Source organism: Schistocerca americana, chromosome 4 (genome assembly GCF_021461395.2).
Source record: "Schistocerca americana isolate TAMUIC-IGC-003095 chromosome 4, iqSchAmer2.1, whole genome shotgun sequence".
Taxonomy (NCBI): Eukaryota; Metazoa; Arthropoda; class Insecta; order Orthoptera; family Acrididae; genus Schistocerca; species Schistocerca americana.
Window position 1 is genome coordinate 112953222 of NC_060122.1, and position 18646 is coordinate 112971867.

Here is an 18646-nt window from a genome sequence, read left to right on the forward strand (position 1 = left end):
TAGTAAATATCATCCCGGACCAGCAACATAACCCCTCCATGAGCTGGGATACCTACCACAGGGGGTAGGTCAAAACGCACAGAGGTGTAGTGTGCCAAGGCAATTTGATTGCATGGGCGTAGCTTCGTTTCCTGGAGGGCTACGACAAGCGGACGGTGCAAGCGGAGCAGCAACTTCAAGTCCTCTCGGTTGGAGCGAATGCTGCGAATATTCCAGTGAATAAGTGCCATCGTAAGAAAAGAAAGATGAGAGAAGTGGTCACCTCGAAGGCCGCTTAGGGCCTGGCTTCGAGCGAGCACTGCCGCCGCTATCAGTAGGCGGACAGTCATCGTCCATTGGGTCTATAGGGTCATCGGCCATCTCGGGAGGATGGCCGGGAGGGGGAGCTTCCTCCGCCAGTGAACGGCCAGATGTACGGCGACCAGCGGTGCGGCCAGGCGAAACGGATGACGGCCTGGGGCGGCAGCCGCTGGGTGGCGCAAGAGAAGAAATGCGCCGTGGCGGGGAAGGAGAACTGTGCTTCCTATGCGCCTTTTTGGAAGGACGTGTAGTGGAAGTACCGGTCGAAGGCTGTGAGGTCGAGGTACGGAGGAAGTCTGCACGGGATGGTTCCTTTTTGAAGGCCCGTGCATCTGACTTCGGTGTCTTCATCTTAGCAGAAGTTGAAGAAGGTGCTCGTGTCTGTGGGGTGATGGGAGGAAGAGGAGACGTCGACCGCGCGATCTTAGCACTGGCCGAACGGACGACCGTGGTGCTGAAGGTCAGATCGCATGTCTGGGTTGCTACCTCCCGGGTAGTCCGAGGAGAGGCGAGGACAGTACTGTATTTCCCCGCTGGGAGCAGCGTGGGCTTCCTACTAGCCAATAGCTTGCGAGCAGCCGAGGTGGACACTTTCTCTTTGACCCGAATTTCCTGGATACAGCGTTCTTCCTTATAGACAGGACAGTCGCGGGAGGATGCTGCATGGTCACCCTGACAGTTCACACAACGAGGAGACGGAGGTGGACAGTCACCCTCATGGGCATCCCTGCCACAGGTGACACATTTAGCCGCATTGGAACAAGACTGTCGAGTGTGATTGAAACGCTGACACTGGTAGCAGCGCGTAGGTGTCGGGATATAGGGGCGAACAGAAATAACCTCGTAGCCCGCCTTGATGCGCGATGGCAGCTTAACACTATCGAAGGTCAAGAAAATTGTCCGGGTCGGTACAAGGTCATTGTTGACCTTTTTCATGACCCTATGGACAGCCGTCACGCCCTGCTCAGCGAGGAATGATTGAAGCTCCTCGTCAGTCAATCCGTCGAGGGAGCCAGTATAGACCACACCACGAGACGAATTCAAAGTTCGGTGGGCCTCCACCCGGACAGGGAACGTGTACAGGAGGGTGGCCCGAAGCAGTTTTTGTGCCTGAAAGGCATTCTCAGTTTCTAGTAATAAGGTGCCGTTACGCAACCTGGTACAGGATTTGACAGATCCGGCTATGGCATCTACGCCCTTCTGAATAACGAAAGGGTTGACAGAGGAAAAATCCTTTCCGTCCTCAGTTCGAGAAACTACGAGGAACTGTGGGGCAGGCGGTAGTACTTTTGTCACTGTTGGCTGGTCACGTTTCCGTTTTTGGGTCGAAGTCGAAAGAGATGGAGTAGAATCCATTGCGGAGGAATCCCCCATGATTGCCAGCGTCTCCGATGGCGCGCTCCTTCCTTGTGGGGACCCTCTCAGAGGGCACTCCCGCCTTAGGTGAATGTTTACACCTCAGGTCACACCTCCCGAGAAACAGACGGAGGGACCAATCGGCATGGTCAGAAGGTATCAGCTCAGGCAATCACCCCTCCCCGGGCCTGGCCTTTACCAGGGGGTACGCGCGTGCCTTACATGTCTACCCAGGGCGGGGACTTACGCGTTACCCCGTCACCGGCTACGCGTGCGAACGCGTGGGTCGGCCTTCAGGTACGCACAGGGAGGAAGGAAGAAGAAGAAAAAGAAGAGAGAGAGGGAGAAAGAGGACAGACTGTCTCAAACGCCGAGGCGGAGACCAGAGAAGGCAAGGAGAAGAAGGCAATGAGAAAGCAAGGGGAAGAAGGCAATGAGAAAGCAAGGGGAAGAAGGCAATAAGAAGGCAAGGAGAAGAAGGCAAGGAGAAGAAGGCAATGAGAAGGCAAGGAGAAAAAGGCAATGAGAAGGCAAGGAGAAAAAGGCAATGAGAAGGCAAGGAGAAAAAGGCAATGAGAAGGCAAGGGAAAGAGTAAGGAAGACAGTGAGGTGGAGAAGAGCAAAGAAAGGAACCAACAAAAGGAAGGAAGAAACGAGAAGTGAAAAAACCAAAAGGACCACGATGATAGGTCGTGGAACCGTCCGTCTCCGGACGCAGGCGCGAACTACCCCCGTGAGGGGGATGGACTCCTTTTAGTCGCCTCTTACGACAGGCAGGAATACCGCGGGCCTATTCTATTCCCCGGACCCGCAGGGGGGACTGTGGTCACTGTGATTCCAGCCCCATTTCTCAGGAGGTTTCCAGTTTCCCATCCAACTTTGGACTTGGTGGTAAGTCCGCAACGAATGATGTTGTGCAGCATCTTGTGGCAACCGTGCAAGATTCAGTCTGCTTTTTGTGGCAGACTTGGCGAATAGCTGATACCGCAAATGGTCTAGTGTGTGGGAACTGCTGACACCTCCACTATACAATGCGATAGTAACCTGTTCTCCTGCTGTTACTATTTCTTCACGGGTAGAATGTGGTTTATTGAACGTGCAAAGCGCTGAGGTTAGGTGTTCATTTTTCGCAACAATATTGCAGCACTTAATTTTTCCTTGACCAAAAAAGGCGGATGTTGCATCACATCCGCTAAAGGCGTGAGTGAACAGAATATATTCACTGTCAAACTTATAAGATGCAGTGGAAAACCACTTGTCTTCTGCATTTCCTCTTCCTGGCTTAAAGAAAAATAAGTTTTCAATGCCTTGCCCAAACCGGTCATGAGCACAAGCAGGTCAACGTCTTCTCCTACAATGACAACACTTCCAAAATCTTTGGTTCTTGAAATGGCAGATGTTACAATCATAACGTCAGCATCTTCTTCTGCCTGTTGCTCTTCAATGCTACATTCCAGAAATTCCTTTTTAAGAAGTGTGATCAAACGCATCTTGTTTCGTTCTTTGTACAAGGACTTGTCCTGAAGGACTTGGTTCACCATCTCTGATTCAACTACAACGTCAACCGAAGAATGTTTTTTGGGCCTACGAATCATATCAGCACTCTTTGTGCTGCATTTTTCTCCCTCACATGGATACCCATCAAATACAATAGCTAACTGAGATCCAAAATGACGTTGCAGGTAAGAAACATAGCTTTGGGCTATTGACTTGAAGCAAACATTATGAGTCCAAGTCATTTTTTGGATAAGGTACCCTCCATCAATGACAAAAAATTTACTCGGTCCACCTGACTTCACATCTGCCACTGGAACGAAGGCATTGTAGAATGAAGATTTTGTTCCTTTTCGCATGCCTTTTTCTGAGAATAGGGACATTGGGTAAGGAGCAAGTTCATATTTCAGAAAGGCTTTTAACTCTTCTTCACTTTGTTTCATTAAACAAATCCTTTGGAAAAGAGTTAAAGGATCAACAGGAGTAATTTTAGTGCTCCCAGCTTTTACAGAATTGAACGCAGAAAGGAGAGTCACAACTTTATCTTTTCTACGGAACTTTACATCGTGGAAATTGTCACCAACTATTCTTTTCATGCCTTTTTTCCCCCCTCTTCGTGACACATATAACAATTAACATCCTCCGTTCCGACAACACCACTGATGATAGACATTATAAAATCACTTTCAGGGAAGGGAGGGTGCACTGAAAACCAATCACGCAGCTTACGCAAGTCTATGCCATCTCGTTCGATGCGACAACTTCTTGCATCCATATGCTGTTCTGATGTTACTGCGCTCACTTCGCAATACGACTCAATTTCTTCACAAATGCTCTGCATGTGAATCATACCCAATGTCCATCTGGTTAATACACTATCCGTAATTCCTAGGCCAGAAGTAAATCCTCCAGAACTCTTCATGGTTCTCATCAATGTTTGTTCTATAGTCATGTCAGAAGGAACCCCTGACCAATACTTCTCTGATCGCCGGGTTGTAAAATGTCCTTTCGTTGTGAACTTCTCATAGTCTGATAAATCTATTTTTTCCTCGAGTCTCAACGTATCCTGTAAGTAGAGGTGGCCACTTTTAGCGTACATAAAATGTCCAGCTGAATGGAAGTAGGGAAGCATTTTTCGCATGCTTTCAAGATGATGTTTCCAATTGCCTGATCGATCCGCTTCAATAAATTGTTTCATGAGAGTGACCATCTTGTAGTACTGAACCCATAATTTTGCTGTGGGTCCCTTACTTTCAATCGTTTTCAGGGCAGTTACAAATTTTTTTAGTGACTTGTTCCCTGAGAACACTGGTATCCTAGCCAACTGACAGTTCAGACTCACCACAAGGGGAAGACAAGTCATTCAATGTCCCACATTCATCTTCTGTTAGTTCAATGTGATCCCACACTTGACAGGCCAAAGCAAGGTGACACAATAAATGCGCTCGCACAGCCCTGGAATATGCATGTCCTGACAAGATCTTTTCAACGCTGTTTTCAGCGAATATTACACCAAATAAGTCCTTTAATCCACTTCCACCCATGATCATACCGATACATCCCATGAACGACATAAGGAAATAATGAAATGGAAACTGCCAAGTCAGACCCCCACATTATGAAATTCAGGAAGATCTATCTCTACAATATCCATTGCCTTCCAATACAGAGGCTGATCAAATGTGACAAAGCATGTAGTCTGATTATGTATTTTACATGCATCTCTAGCTATCATCAGAGCAGTATATATGGTGTCATAATGGGTTGGTGATGAATGAAGAAATGGAAGACACTTTATTTCAGAACGTTCATATTCTTTGCCTGCCGTCAAGCGTTCCATGTAACCATTCCATCCTGAAACAACTGCATTCTGAGACCATTTACAACATAACCACGTAATTTCCGCTGTTGAGATGACGATCTCACCTTTTGCAGGAGCAATTATGTCCAAATCTTCAATTTTTATAGCCTTCAGCCCTCCAACTTGTGTTCTGTCGAATGTGTGTATGTCATTTTTTTCGGCTTCACTAACAAGTTGAGCTGAGGGACGATGATTCAACTTTTTAATATTTTTCTGAGGAAGCAATACATCATGAGGAGTAACACACATTTTACCTCCCATTGTATGAAAAGTACCAGTTTCATCTAGGATGTTTACATTGAAATCTGCATTATCAAACACAATTTGGCAAAATGCGTCACTTCGTTGTCTTTCGTTGTCAAGCTGAAGGACTGAAGACACTTCCAATAGGGCAGCTTCCGTATAAGATGCTGCAAAGCCATGGGAAGACAAAACCTGGATGAGATGTTTTGAGCCAAGCTTCCGGTACAAGTATGCACTAATTGCAGTCAAAAGTGATGAAATAAATGAACGTGGCCTCGCAGCACTTACGAGTGCATGAGCAAGAGAAACACATATTTTCCCCCATTTTCTGGGAGACCGCTTGTGTTTCAAAATTATAGTTTCAAAGAGCAATCTTACAGATTCTGGTATGACAGACTGTACATCACATAAAACATTATCAGACGGAGGGTACTGTTTTACATCGTACATTACTGATCTTATATCGTCTAATATGATATTTGCAGCTGCTTTGACGATTCGTAGTCTTTCTTGCTGAGGATCTGAATTTCTTTTGGTGTACCAATTTTCACTGAGTAGTTGGTGCCCAACATTCTTGAAACATACGACTGCTGGCTTTGAAGCTGTTTCAGCTATCACCACATCGTCACCATATTTCTGGAAAAGGCGGGCCTTGACAGTTCGAATATCAGGACGAGGTGATGTGGGTATTTGCTCTAACAGATCGTCCATAGAAAAGTGACATTCTTCCGTATTGGTTTCCAGGTAGGCAAATATAGCCTCAATGCCTTCACCTACTTGTGTTGCAGGTCGGTAACCTCGTTTCTGTCCATTAGCTGAAACATGGTGAAAGAACTTTCTGTAGCAAAATCTGTGGTACCACCCATCTTCAGCAACCAAATCATTTACATTTTGAATCCGCTCTATCACTTGTTGACCAAATTCATCACCACGTCGTTTAGCCTGTTCTAATACTGTCGATTGCACTTCGAATTTCATTACTTTGTAAACAAAATTTCGTTTGGCATATGGGAATCTTAACTGCTTGGTTAAAAAGTCATCAGAATTCCCTTTTGCATATAAGAAGCATTTCTCTTTGAAATTTAACTGACCTTTTTCCTGCGACCGACATAGCACACCTGTTGGTTCCTGAGGATATCGAAGACTAGCTGCTATCATTCTCTTATTAATGTAATTCTTGTAGCATGCTTCATGCACCATCACTTCACTGAGCGTTTCCAAAACACGGGTGTGAGCAGACTCCCTGTGTTTAGCACTACAATCGATAAGTGTGCTCAGTCCTTTCTTTTTCACATTTCGTCCGCCACTCACCACAGTTTTTTCGCAAAAGAAACACAAATTCATGTCAGACATACTCATTTTCAGCACCACAACATATACTGAATGGAAGCGACTCCAAACTGTAGAACCCTTATTGTTGAGTGCTAATAGCTGTCAGCGCACTGTGAACAATCACCAGAGATAATCGCGTTCCGCCCGCCAAAGAATAAATACGCTTTTGTCTGCTAAAGAACAATTCCTACATACTTTTTCTTATAACTAATCACTAACGTCAATCAACTGTAGAAAATGTACGGCACCTGCATGCAGTCGTATTACATATTGTAACACAAATAAACTTTACGCATTCCGACGTGAATGTGTTTGTAGTTATTGAATATGATGCTGTTTGTCCTGGCCCTGCAGCAGAGAGAGATGGTAAATTCCAATTAATAACATGATGAGTAATATGTTTAGACTACACAAATAGAAACTGAAATAACAGTGTTCAAAAATTAGGTAATTTGCCACTTTGCTCGAAATTTGAAAAATTGGTATTTTTTGACACGCTGTAGCGCCTTAGATACTGGGAGTAGAAAAAAATGGTAAGCATCAAATTTGTAGAGAATTTTGTGCTCTTTAAAAAAGAAAATAGACGTCAAAGCGATAGGAGCAAATGAAAGTGAGATATTTTGAAAAAACTGAAAAAAGTCCGAAATTTTCGAAGTTTTTTGACTGCAGAAAGTTTTCCCAAGAGAAATTTTGTTGGCAAAACTTGGTTTTCTAACCTTTCCAACTATATGAACGAGTTAAAAAAAATAAAATCTTCTACCCCACCTTTTGCAAGGTACAGGCTTTTTTTCTGACGGTTTCACTGGATTATAAGCAATTGTCAATGCTCCAGGAGTAAAGACGCTCAAGACATCGCTGAAGACGCCGCTCAGTGAGATAGGTCTATGAATAGTTGCAATAGAAGGCAAAATCGTCAACAAAAAAGGAGCCGGAGATTCCTGGCGGGAGACAGGCCATTATAGAGTTAATGGCGATAGCAAAGAGGACGAGGCTCAGGACAGAACCCTGAGGCACGCCGTTCTCCTGGATAAAGGTGTCCAACAAGTCAGGCAGCAGTAGCCGACCGAGACAGACGCAGCAACAGGGAAGTAACGGCTTTTGTGACATTTACGAGTTCCTAACCAAGAGCGAATTTTATTATATCATCTGTGTGCTTTAATAGTTTAGTTTCTTGAGTTTCTGCGTATAGATTTAATATCTAATAGCCACAGTTCTCGTGTTTTCGTTTGTGTCGGAAGCTAAACCGATTTTGTGACATATTACAAGTTTCTAATCAGGGGCGAATTATTTAGTATCACGCGAGTGCTTCGGTAGTTAGGTTTTTGAATATCTGCACCATACTAGACAGAGTTCGTGCGTTTTCGTCACAGTCTACAGTAGAGTTGCGCAGCACGTGCTGACAGTCCGTTTATCTGCGTAGTTTAGTTTTCCACGGTCTTTACTATCAACAGGGACTCCGATTGTTGTGTGCAGATGCGAACCGAGTTGGTGACACTTCACTCGCAGCTTCAGGCTGTGATGGCTTCAGTTACACAGCTTGAGGCTGCAGTGGATGGGCACCACTGTTGTGGGCCAGCCGTGGGGACCCAACGGACGTCCAGCACGTCAGAGTCCTCCAATTGGTCCATACCGGTGGCCAACCCAGTTACTGCTCGCACTGAGTCTGACCCCTCAGCTGTGGTCGCGTAGAAGGTCGCCCTGGTGCAAAGCAGGCGGCGAAAGACTTCGCAGTCGGCCGCAAGTAAGGTCTCCCCAGTTTGTCTGACAAACAAGTTCCAGGTACTGTCTGTGGCTGACACTGTCGCTGAGCCAGATGCTGTCACCTGTCCTGTTTCAGAGGAAACCACTCAGCCTGCAAGATCCGGCCAATCGCAGAGGGTGGGATTATTGGTAGTTGGGAGCTCCAACGTTAGGCGCGTTATGGGGCCTCTTAGGGACTTGGCTGACAAGGAGGGTAAAAAAACCAATGTGCACTCCGTGTGCGTACCGGGTGGAGTCATTCCAGATGTGGAAAGGCTCCTCCCAGATGTCATGAAGAGCAAACGGTGTAGCCAACTGCAGGTGGTTGCTCACATCGGTACCAATGATGTGTGTCACTTTGGATCAGAAGACATTCTCTCTGGTTTCGAGCAGCTAACAAAAATGGTAAAGGCTGCCAGTCTTGCTTGCAAGATGAAAGCAGAGCTGACCATTTGCAGCATAGTCAACATGACTGATTGCAGATCTCTGGTACAGAGCCGAGTGGATGGTCTGAATCAGAAGCTCAGATGGTTCTGCGACTGTGTAGGCTGCAGATTCCTTGACTTGCGCCAAAGGGTGGTTGGGTTTCGGGTTCCGCTGAATAGGTCAGGGGTCCGAGGGGTCCACTATACACAAGAGGCAGTTACACGGCTAGCAGGGGCTGTGTGGCGTGGACTGGGAGGTCTTTTAGCTTAGACAGTCTCGGGAAAACACAAGAAGCTTCAGTCAAAAAGAGTGCAGGCTGAACACAGGAAGAAAGTAGATACAGGAACGATTGGTATAACAGTTGTACATTGTCATAGCTGTGATGGGTAAGTACCTGAGCCGGCCGTTGTGGCCGAATGGTTATAGGCGCTTCAGTCTGGAACCGCGCGAATGCTACGGTCGCAGGTTCGAATCCTGCCTCGGGCATGGATGTGTGTGTGTGTGTGTTTTTTTTATTTCATTTTTTGTTTAAGTACCAGAGCTCCAAGCGCTAATAGCAAGCACAGATGCTCAGATCGTTATAGGCACTGAAAGCTGGCTAAAGCCAGATATAAGCTCAGCCGAAATTTTTGCGAAGAACCTAACGATGTTCCGAAAGGATAGGCTACATGCGGTTGGCGGTGGCATGTTTGTTGCTGCCAGAAGTAGTTTTTTGTCGCGAAATTGAAGTAGATACTTCCTGTGAGTTAGTAGGGGCAGAGGTCATTGTTGGCAACCGGAATACGAGGTGCATTCAAGTTCTAAGGCCTCCGATTTTTTTTCTCCGGACTGGAAAGAGATAGAAACATGCACATTGTTTTAAAATGAGGCGGCGTTCATTGTCAATACGTCCCAGAGATGGCAGCACCATACGGCAGATGGAATTTTATCACTAGCGGCGAGAATGAGAACTGTTTTGAATACTTAAAATGGCGACGCTTTCCTTACTTGAGCAGCGTGCAATCATTCGTTTTCTGAATTTGAGTGGTGTGAAACCAATTGAAATTCATCGACAGTTGAAGGAGACATGTGGTGATGGAGTTACGGATGTGTCGAAAGTGAGTGCATGGGTGCAATAGTTTAATGAAGGCAGAACATCGTGTGACAACAAACCCAAACAACCTCGGGCTCGCACAAGCCGGTCTGATGACATGATCGAGAAAGTGGAGAGAATTGTTTTGGGGGATCGCCAAATGACTGTTGAACAGATCGCCTCCAGAGTTGGCATTTCTGTGGGTTCTGTGCACACAATCCTGCATGACGACCTGAAAATGCAAAAAGTGTCATCTAGGTGGGTGCCACGAATGCTGACGGACGACCACATGGCTGCTCGTGTGGCATGTTGCCAAGCAATGTTGATGCGCAATGACAGCATGAATGGAACTTTCTTTTCATCAGTTGTGACAATGGATGAGACGTGGACGCCATTTTTGAATCCAGAAACAAAGCGCCAGTCAGCTCAATGGAAGCACACACATTCATCGCCACCAAAAAAATTTCGGGTAACCGCCAGTGCTGAAAAAATGATGGTGTCCATGTTCTGGGACAGCGAGGGCGTAATCCTTGCCCACTGCGTTCCAAAGGGCACTACGGTAACAGGTGCATCCTACGAAAATGTTTTGAAGAACAAATTCCTTCCTGCACTGCAACAAAAACGTCCGGGAAGCTCTGCGCGTGTGCTGCTTCACCAAGACAACGCACCCACACATCACGTTAACGTTACGCAACAGTTACTTCGTGATAACAACTTTGAAGTGATTCCTCATGCTCCCTACTCACCTGACCTGGCTCCTAGTGACTTTTGGCTTTTTCCAACAATGAAATACACTCTCCGTGGCCGCATATTCACCAGCCGTGCTGCTATTGCCTCACCGATTTTCCAGTGGTCAAAACAGACTCCTAAAGAAGCCTTCGCCGCTGCCTTGAAATCATGGCGTCAGCGTTGTGAAAAATGTGTACGTCTGCAGGGCGATTACGTCGAGAAGTAACGCCAGTTTCATCGATTTCGGGTGAGTAGTTAATTAGAAAAAAAAATCGGAGGCCTTAGAACTTGAATGCACCTCGTAAAATAATAATTGGATCTATTTCCGACCTCCCAATTCAAATGATACATTTGCTGAAAGGTTCAAAGAAAACTTGAGTTTAATTTCAAACACGTACCTGACTCATACGATAATAGTTGGTGGTGACTCTAATTTACCCTCGATATGTTGGCGAAAATACGTGTTTAATTCCAGAGGTACGCATAAAATATCATCCGAAATTGTGCTAAACGCATTCTCTGAAAATTATTTCGAGCAGTTAGTTCATGAACCCACGCGAATAGTAAACGGTTGTGAACACACTTGACCTCTTAGCAACATATAATCCTGAGTTAATAACGCGCATCAAAACCGATTCAGGGATTAGTGAACATAGGGTTGTCATAGCGAGATTGAATATTGTAATCCCCAAATCCTCGAAAAATAAGCGAAAAATATACCTATTCAAAAAAGCACTTAAAAATTCACTTGACTCCTTCCTGAGAGACAATCTCCACTCATTCCAAATTAATAATTTAAGTGCAGACCAGATGTGGCTTAAATCCAAAGAAATAGTACCGGCAGCAATTGAGAGATTTATACCAAATAAATTAACAAACGACGGAGCTGATCCTCCTTGGTACACAAAACGGGTTAGAACACTGTTGCAGAAACAACGAAACAAACATGCCAAATTTAAACAGACGCAAAATCCCCAAGATTGGTGATCTTTTACAGAAGCTCGAAATTTAGTTCGGACTTCAATGCGAGACGCCTATAACAGTTTCCACAACGAAACTTTGTCTCGAAACCTGGCAGAAAATCCAGAGCGATTCTGGTCGTATGTGAAGTATGGTAGCGGCAAGAAATGCCTTCGGCGCGATAGCAATGGAGGTACTATCGAAGACAGTGCTGCCACAGCAGAGTTACTAAACACAGCCTTCCGAAATGCCTTCACAAAAGAAGAAGTAGATATTCTAGAATATGAATCGAGAAGAGCTGCCAACATGAGTACCGTAGAAGTAAATATCCTCAGAGTAGTGAAGCAACTTAAATCACTTAATAAAAGCAAGACTTCTGGTCCAGACTGTATACCAATTAGGTTCCTTTCGAAGTATGCTGATGCATCAGCTCCATACTTAACAATCATATACAACCGTTGGTTCGACGAAAGATCCGTACCGGTACCCAAAGACTGGACAGTTGCACAGGTCATACCAATATTCAAGTGAGGTAGTAGGAGTAATCCACTAAATTATAGGCCCATATCGTTAACGTCGATATGCAGCAGGATTTAAGAACATATATTGTGTTCGAACATTATGAATTACCTCTAAGAAAACGGAATATTGACACACAGTCAACATGGGTTTAGAAAACATCGTTCCTGTGAAACACAACTCGCTCTTTATTCACATGAAGTGTTGAGTGCTACTGACAACGGATTTCAGATCGATTCCGTATTTCTGGATTTCCGGAAGGCTTTTGACACTGTACCACACAAGCAGCTCGTATTGAAAATGCGTGCTTATGGAATATCGTCTCAGTTATGTGACGATTTGTGATTTCCTGTCAGAGAGGTCACAGTTCGCAGTAATTGACGGAAAGTCATCGAGTAAAACAGAAGTGAGGAGGAGGAGATTAGTGTTTAACGTCCCGTCGACAACGAGGTCATTAGCTCGGGTGAGGGAAGGATGGGGAAGGAAATCGGCTGTGCCCTTTCAAATGAACCATCCCGGCATTTGCCTGAAGCGATTTAGGGAAATCACGGAAAACCTAAATCAGGATGGCCGGAGACGGGATTGAACCGTCGTCCTCCCGAATGCGAGTCCAGTGTGCTAACCACTGCGCCACCTCGCTCGGTTAACAGAAGTGATTTCTGGCGTTCCCCAAAGTAGTGTTATAGGCCCTTTGCTGTTCCTTATCTATATAAACGATTTGGGAGACAATCTGAGCAGTCGTCTTCGGTTGTTTGCAGATGACGCAGTCGTTTATCGACTAACAAAGTCATCAGAAGATCAAAACAAACTGCAAAACGATTTAGAAAAAATATCTGAATAGTGCGAAAAGTGGCACTTGGTCCTAAATAACGAAAAGTGTGAGGTCATCCGCGTGAGTTCTGAAAGGAACTCGTTAAACTTCGGTTACACGATAAATCAGTCTAATCTAAAAGCCGTAAATTCAACTAAATACCTAGGTATTACAATTACGAACAACTTGAATTGGAAGGAACACATAAAAATATTGTGGGGAAGGCTAAACAAAGACTGTGTTGTATTGGCAGGACACTTAGAAAATGTAACAGACCTACTAAGGAGACTGCTTACACAACGCTTGTTCATCCTCTTTTAGAATACTGCTGCGCGGTGTGGGATCCTTACCAGATAATACTGACGGAGCACATCGAAAAAGTTCAAAGAAAGGCAGCACGTTTTGTATTATAGCGAAATATGGGAGAGAGACTCACAGAAATGATACAGGATTTGGGCTGGAAATCATTAAAAGAAAGGCGTTTTTCGTTGAGACGAAATTCCAATCACTAACTTTCTCCTCCAAACGCGAAAATATTTTGTTGACACCTACCTACGTAGGGAGGAACGATCACCACGATAAAATAAGGGAAATCAGAGCTCGTACGGAAAGATATAGGTGTTCATTCTTTCCGCGGGCTATACGAGATTGTAATAATAGAGAATTGTGAAGGTGGTTCGATGAACCGTCCGCTAGGCACTTAAATGTGATTTGCAGGGTAGCTATGTAGATGTAGATGTAGATGTAGATGACAAGGCAGAACCCAGACGCACCTTAAAAAGTCGGTCTTTTAAAAATGCTTGAAGGAAACAGGGCAGAGACCCACGTGTAAAGAGTATGGAGGATATCAGTTCTCCAGTAGGTGTAGGCCTTCTCCAAATCGAGAAACATGGGCACAATCTGGGATTTCCGCAGAAACCCATTCATGACATGTGTGGACAAAGTATCGAGATGGTCAACTGCAGAATGCCGCGTTCGAAATCCACACTGTGCATTCGTCAGTAAATTGCGAGAGTCGAGCCACCATACCAGCCGGGCATGAATCATACTTTCCATCACCTTGCAAACGCAGCTGGTAAGAGAGATATGGCGGTAGCTAGAGGGAAGGTTTTTGTCCTTATCGGGCTTAGGTATGGGTATGACGATGGCTTCACGCTAGCGTCCAGGAAATGTGCCCTCTGCCTAGATGTGGTTGTTCATGTTAAGGAGAAAGTGCTTGCCAGCAAGAGAAAGTGGCTACAACATCTGAAAGTGGATGGCGTCTGGCCCTGGGAAGGAGTATCGTGATGAACTGAGAGCACGATCTAGTTCCTTTATGGTAAAGGTGGCATTGTAGCACTCACACTTCAGGAAGAGAATGGTATCGCCCGAGCCTCCTCTGCTCGTTTCAGATGGAGGAGGGCAGTGTGATAGTGGGAAGAGCTCAAAACTTCCGAAACATGGCGGCACAAGGTGTTGGAGATAGCAACAGGGTCGACGATGACATCATCAGCTACTGTCAGGCCGGAAATTGGGGAATGGATCTTGGTCCAGAGAGCTGTCAGAGGTTGGCCCACACGACAGAGGAAGGGGTGGAACTTAAAATAACTAGTGAATGAAATCGAGCTAGCTCTTTTGCTACCAGTATCTCAAAAACGCTTCGACCCTTTGCACACATCTGTTTATAATGAATCCAGTTTGCCATCATAGGATGGCGGTTAAAAACGTGGAAACCACGTCTCCATGCGTGAATTGCATTGCAGCATGCCTCAGTCCACCAAGGGAATGGGACACGATGTGGTAAAGAGGAAGTGCAGGAAATGGAACGTTCTGCAGCAGTAAGGATAACACTTGTGAGATAGTCCACCTGGTCATCACAACTGGGGAAGTCTTGTTCTTTGAAGGCCGCCAGGGAGGAGTAAAGCTGCCAGTCAGCCTTAGGAAGCTGGCATTTGGGCGTGCACAGAGATGGGGTAGCAGTCAGCAAGTAGATAGCACACAGGAAATGGTTGCTCGAGTAGGTGTCAGAACGGACCACTCAAGGCGAGGGGCAAGCTGGGCAGTGCACAAGGATAGGTCCAAATGGGAATAGGTGTACGAGGAGTCGAAAAGGAAAGTGGGTGCTCCGGTGTTAAGGCTGAAGAGGTTAAGTTGGTTAAGAAGGTCAGCCAAGAGGGCACCTCTCTGACAGGTCCTGGGAGAACCTCAAAGAGAATGATGCACATTAAAGTCACCGAGTAGCAAAAATGGGGCAGGTAGCTGCCCAATAACCTGAAGGAAGTCTGCCCTGGTGACAGTGAATGATGGAGGGGCATAAATGGTACAGATGGAAAAAGTCAGGTGGGGAAGAAAAAGGCGAAATGCAACAGCTCGAAGACTAGTAGTCAAGGAGATGGGTTGACTATGAACGTCATTCAGTATGAGCAGCATGATGCCCCCATGAGATGGAATGCCAACCTCAGACGGAAGGTCAAAACAAATCAGTAAGAAATGTGAAAGCTCAAAGCAGTCATGAGGGCGCCAATTCGTTTCCTGAAGGCAGAGTACAAGGGGTCACTGTGATGCTAAAAGCAGCCGTAAATCCTCTTTGTGGCACTGAAGGCTGCAAACATTCCATTGGAGGAGAGTCATGATGAAGAGAAGTAGGGGTATCACCTCAGCGGCTGCCGAGTGACAGCTGGGAAAGAGCTGCTGCTACAGGGCACAGAAGCAGGAGGATCCTGCTCCATGGGGTGCACAGGAGCATCAGCTTGCTTGTGCGGTCGGTCTGTGGAGTCCAACACTGAAAAACGGTTGTTGGTGTGAACTGGCGATACAGAGGCTGGCCAGGCTGAGGCTTCATGTGGTGACACCATTGAAGAGGATCTTTGAGTTGGTGAAGGAGAAGACCATTTGCCTCTGGTGGACTCCTTCGAGCCTTTCTGCTTAAAGGAAGAGTCGGGTGTGATTTGGCTGGAGGGACAGAGGAAGTCTTCACGGGAGTACTCCTTCCGTCCTTTTTGGCCTACCTGTTACGTAGATGGTGCCTTCGCCCCTTGAGGCGAGAGGTTGATGGCTTGTTGCATAGCTGGATAGGGGAATGGTGATGCTACCTTAACACTGGGTGATTTCACAACTTGAGAGATGAATTGGAGGTTGCATGTCTGCGTGGTCATGTCCTTCATGGAGCGAGAGGTGATAAGAACAGAACTATAAGTACCAGACGGGAGAACACAGGGTTTGCAACTAGCCAGTAACTTGCAAGCGACTGGGTAAGGCACTTTTTCCTTTATCTGGATCCCTTGAACAGCCTGCTCATCAAGATACATGGGGCAATCACGAGAGGAGGTGACATGGCCACCATTGCAGCTGATACAGTGGGGAGAAGGAGATGGCAACCGTCTTTGTGTGCATCCCTACCACAGGTGACATGTGGCTGGGTGTCAGCAAGACATTCTAGAGTGGTTGAAATGATGACACTAGTAGAAGTGCATCGGGTTCAGAATGCATGGCCAGACTGTGATGATTTCATGGCCCGTTTTGATCTTGGATGGAAGCACCACTCTATCAAAAGAGAGAGAGTGCGGGTGGGCACTAAGGAGAAATCTACCTTTTCAATAACACTATGGATGGCAACGACACCCTGATCAGAGAGGTAAGACTGGATTTTGGCCTTGGTTAGATCGTCAAGCAGCCTGGCGTAAATTACACCATGCGAAGGATTCAAAGTTCTATGGGCCTCGACATGAACAGGGTAACCGTGGAGAAGCGAGGCAGCAAGCAGTTGTTGTGCTTGAGAATCAGAAGGGGTCTCCAAAAGCAAAGTGCCATTCCATAAACGAGAGCAGGATTTCACAGGGCTGGCAATTACATCAACACCTTTCTGGATAATAAACAGATTTAGTGTGGTGAAGGACTGACTGTCTTCAATACATGAGATGACAAGGAACTGTGGTGCAGTGGGAAGGGTCATTGAATCATTAGCCCCGTTATGTTTACATTTTGTAGACACTGAGTGGGAAGATGATTGACTCATCATGAGCAAATCCCCCATGATTTCCAGCATCTCCGATGGCGTGCTCCTTCCCACTGGGGCCCCTTCACAAGGGCGTGTACCCATCTTAGGTGACTGATCACACCTCAGGTCACACCTCCCAGACATCTGACAGAGGGATCAATCAGCAATTTGGGAAGGTTGCAGCTAAGGCAATCACCCCTCCCTGAGCCTGGCTTGTACCAGGGGGTACGTACGAACCCTACCTGTCGACCCAGGGCTGGGAATTACGCATTACACAGTCACCTGTAATGCATCAAACATGTGGGCCGGCATTCAGCAGCACACAGGGAGGAAGAAGAAAAAGAGGAAACTTAAACACTGAAGCAGAGGAACAAGAGGAAAAGGGAAACAAAGAAAAGAAAAGAAAAGAAAAGGAAATGATAAACAAAGGTGGACTGTTCTGACATCAGTGACAGAATGCAGAACATTCCCAATAACACCCCAGACATGTTCCTCAAGGGAGGGGAAAAAGAATAGCAAGAGGGTAGACATGCACCACTGAATGAAAAGAATGCTGCAAAGGGTGGGGCCCCATGGTAGCCAAGCACGAACCCGTCAAAGAGTGGCAAGCTGCCTGGGGGGGAGTGACAAGATGCAAGTGTCAACAAAGATTATATAAAATGGGCTCCACAAGCAAGAATTAAGTGCCAGAAGACCACTCAAGGCTCCTCCTTTAAACTGGGTTCAGAGAGGAGCTCATGTCACATGGGCAAAAAACTAGTCTTTGTGGGCTATGCAGTACCAGGTCACAATGCTCTTTTGTGATGAGACCTGTGTCATTCTCCACTCTGACAATACTGATATTCATGTGTTGAAGAAATGAGGATAACATTTACATCCCAGCTGCATTGTAGACCACCACTTTTATCATTGTACTTAACTTTTTTTGGGGGTGGAGCATACAAAAAGTTGGAAGGAATGGCCCCATATTCTCCAGATCTCAACTGCACTGAAAATGCATCATTCATGCTAAAATGAGAGGTTAGGCATTGTCCTGTCCCATCAGAGACCACATGGAGGCTGCTGTTGAGGAAGGGAGCAATATCCCACAGGCTTATCTGGACAACCAACTGCAATCAAAAGTGACTCCTGTTACAAGGAGGGCCAACTGATTCATACACAATGCATTACGCAAGATGACAGCGAAAAGATACAGCAGTGTCGCAGTGCAATCTTTTGTAAGGCTTCATTTTTTGTGCTTATCAAGTGGAAATTTGTTTATCTTCCTTATTTTCATTTTCTTATGACTGTACCTGACAGAATAAAACCAGTTCTGTTTCCTATTACGTCCAGTACTGACAATAAATCAATATGCAACATTTATTGTGACCACACTAGGTAATGGCTACTTCACTGAGGTGGGGCCTACATTGTATTATTACTATCATTATTAATGGCAGTGATCATATGCAAAGCATTTGCCACCTGTAGTCTTCCAGTTTCTGCCAGTTCGAAGTAATGAATCCAGCAACCAAGTGATTTTTCAAACAGTACGTATAGTGCACACATTTTAATTTGGTTGATTTCAAATAGCGTTGCAGGGAGTGAAAAAAGTCTCTAGAGAGAGGACTGCTGTAGAAGAACTATGTTTTATAACAAGTTTCTACATTCAATGTGCTTTCTTTTCTGCGGAGGAGTTGTAGGTAGCACTTGTGTTGTTTAATCCATACACATTACAAAAATGAATTTATGTATGTTCCACGTCTCCTTCTAAACTACTGGAGCGATTTCAAACAAACATGGCACACATATTTCTTACTGTCAGACAACAATCACTGTTAAGGTAAG